Below are 3710 nucleotides of genomic sequence, written 5' to 3'. Positions count from 1 at the left end.
TCGATCGATGTAAAACACGTGTTTATGTCCTCTTGGGCATATTTTTTTCGGCTGCTATACCAAGTAGGGCTGTAAACGAACCAAACGTTCGGTGAACAGTTCGTGAACCGTTCGGCGGGAAGTTCATTTATGTTCGTTCATTTATTAAACAAACGAACACAAACAAGAATTTTCGTTTGTTTAGTTAAATGAACAAACACGAACAGTGGTCGTGTTCGTTCGTTTATGTTCGTGAACATTCGGTAACGTGTTCGTTTGTATTCGATAGTTCATTAGTGTTTTTAGTTTTTATATTTATTTAAATACTTCAAAATTCCGACAAATTATATGTTTAATAGTGTGAGTGTATTATATATTAGTTCATAAACAATTGTTTGTGTTCGTTTGTTTCCATTTGTGTTCATGAACATTAGTTTGTACCCACTTGTGTTCGTTAACGTTCGTTTTTGTTTGTTGCCTAAAATTAACAAACAAACACAAACGAACACGAACACGAACAAGTTCCTTTCCTTAACAAACGAACATGAACATAAAATCTCGTTTGATAAGTGTTCGTGAAGGGTTCGCGAACGCATATATTTTCTTAATAAACGAACACAAAGAAGGTCTTATTCATATTCGTCCGGTTCGTTTGCAGCCCTAATACCAAGTATTGATCCAAATTGCTACGTAGCATGAGAAAATCCTACTAATTTAGTTGTAATAATTTAAACTGAATTATTTTGGCATTAATACCTTTTAAAATTTAATAAAATGCCACCTAATATATAAAAAACCTTTCACGTGAAAAAAAAGAAGCACCGTTACTTGGTAATTACTCTCCAAGGACAACCAACTAACCAAGTGGTACCTAATTCCGTACATTAATTAAATCTGTAAGTAGACTTAAAAAAACTAGGAAATTTAAGTACTATAACACAAATAATTTAATGAATCCAATTATTTTTAGTAATTCACTGTTATTATCATTTATTCATCTGTAAGTAAACTAAAAAACAAGGAAATTTAAGTACTATAACACAAATAATTTAATGAATCCAGCTTTTTTTAGTAATTCACTGTTATTATCATTAATTCATAATAAAAAAAATCATAAATTTAAAGTTGAGAATATACTTGTAAGACCCCTTGTTTGGAACAAACGCTGAACATGAACCTTTTAAAAAATACAGAACTTAACTCATAACGTAAGGTGTGTTCCCCACGGCTGCTAATCAACTTGTTAACCAAGCCTTAAGACTCGGGTGTCGCCTTTGAGGAACCAAATGGGGGACAACTCTCCCGTGACACACACTCACGATTTTAGGTGTGTGACCCCAACTGGGGTGTTGCAAACTACCATCATTGTTGTCAGTGGCAAAGCTTGAAAATTTTTCCCAGGGGGTCGGAAGTCACCGAACCTAAAAATTCTATATAAGTAATTTTTTTTCTTATAAAACCGGGGGCCGAAAACGTATATACCTAAAAAATTCTATACGAAACGATAAATAACACTACTGAGCGAAAAGTTCGGGGGTTGTGTCAAACCATCTTGACAACAAATCAACATACACTACTCAACAAAGGTTGCTCCACTAGTTAAGATTGTGACTATTGTGTTCAATTAGTTTTAGAGTACATAGAAGGTTGGACAAATTTCAATTTAATTATAGTATCTTTTTATATGAAGAATTACTAGAATATGTGTATATGTCTTGCCGGCTTTAGGCTAGAAGAATTTGTAAGTTTTCAAAGTCCTTTATGGAGAAAATAAAGCTCTATAAAGTAGAACGAAAACATAACTTCTGATTTATTAGAAAGTCGCTTTGATCAAAGTAAAAATGATTACTAAATCTATGTGATTGTGACTCCATTAGCTATGTGGATCATATAGTTTTGGACAAAGCTTAAAATGCTAAGGGTCCAAAACTATGATTAAAGATTTGGGGCAACTAAGATATTTTTTCAACAAAAAGTTGTGGAACCAACAATAGTATTTAATTTATCATAAAGAAAATTGGTGTGTGCATAGGTTGGTTTGGAAAACCCAAGATTCACACAGTTGTGAAACCAACAATAGTATGTATTTATCATAAAGAAAGTTGGTGTGTGCTTAGGTTGGTTTAGAAAACTCAAATTTCACACAGTCAGGTGTGATTATCACCAAATTATGTCACACATGTATTTACCAATTGTATTGGTAATATATGAGGATAAGAACCAAGTTTCGTCAACTAACACGATGTTGCAGCTTCCAATATTAAATCTTTGTCATTATTTGGTCAATTGTTTTTATTGATTTAATTTGCTTGAATAGCCGAATATGGAAATAACTAAAGATAACAAGTAATATATATCAAGTGATGGTAACTATTTATTATCTTGGTGACTTGGTATTGAATTCCTTTGGCCTAATGATTGGCTTTTCTGGTTAATTGTTGATCATGATGGTTATTCTCTATACAAAAACTAATCCCCCGATAAGGCGTATATTTGTCGAGCAAACCACAAGACCCTGGGATACACTGGGTCGTCTCCCCAAGATTTACTACAATGAAGAACCAACTGTTGGCCAGTTCTGTTTTAGGCATAATGAAAAACATGAAAACATACCTTTGATTGCATCAGTACAGGCCAATAGAGAATCCAGATGGAGACACAGCAATAAGTTTTGACATGATTGTCATTTTGGTCTGGTTCCTCCTTAGGGTGCAAACTAATGATGATGATGATAAGAAACCGAAAAGGGTATCGGTTAGGAGAGGAGGTCGATTGATGTTATGTGCTATTAGGGTTTGTGAAATTGTCTAACCCTTTAACCTCCACATTATTCTCCTTATATATGCACTCAGGAGGAAACCCTAATTAGTTAATAAGGGTAATTAGGCCCATCAACAATTACCAACTAATTATTTAATAGGATTGTTATATATTTTGATCCATATAATGTAAATGATTATAATGGCTACTAGATTAAATATAATATAAAAATATTTAATCTTACATTCTCCCACTTAGCCGAGTAATCATTTACTATGAGTGTTAGATAAGCCTGATCAGGAGTTAACACTCATTTTAGCCTTAAACAAGTACTATAGCAGAGAAATACAACCGTTGAATCATTATGCGACTCAGGACCCCCATTAATCATACTATAGCCTTAATTTAAAACCTAATCGTCATGATCAAAATACGCATAAGCCCTTTGTTTGATTTGTAACTTTATTTGTCTATATGCCATTATGTCGACTTGACATATTCTTAGAGACATACAAAATCAAACTGATGAGGAAAATTAACTAATACTTAGTCATTCATAGTGCGATATGCGGTTGTGCACGACCATTAATTAATACCCGTCTATGAGCTCTCTTAATAAGACTTATGGGTAATAGCCCTTCAGTTATAGGATCCTTAAGCATATCATGAATGTATTCGATACAAAACTTAGTTTCCTCAATTCGTTCATAAACGAATAATTAATTGCGTATCGAAATTTAATGCAGCACCTCTTGAACTGTTACTGTTCAAGGAGTCATGGTAGCTGACTTTATCACACTAATTCTTCAAAACATTAATTATATGGAGTTAATAAACTTATGAGTCCACTGATAAATTTCCAACAACATTTAGTGACTATATTATGTCGTTATAACTTAGGTTGTTAATATCAGTGCATTATGACTCCTCCATGAGATAGGTTTGTCTGCTGACATAAGGATATACCCAAA

This window comes from Helianthus annuus, chromosome 8 (assembly GCF_002127325.2).
Source record: "Helianthus annuus cultivar XRQ/B chromosome 8, HanXRQr2.0-SUNRISE, whole genome shotgun sequence".
Taxonomy (NCBI): Eukaryota; Viridiplantae; Streptophyta; class Magnoliopsida; order Asterales; family Asteraceae; genus Helianthus; species Helianthus annuus.
The sequence above is the reverse complement of the archived record's forward strand: the minus strand, read 5'-3'. Positions refer to the sequence as shown.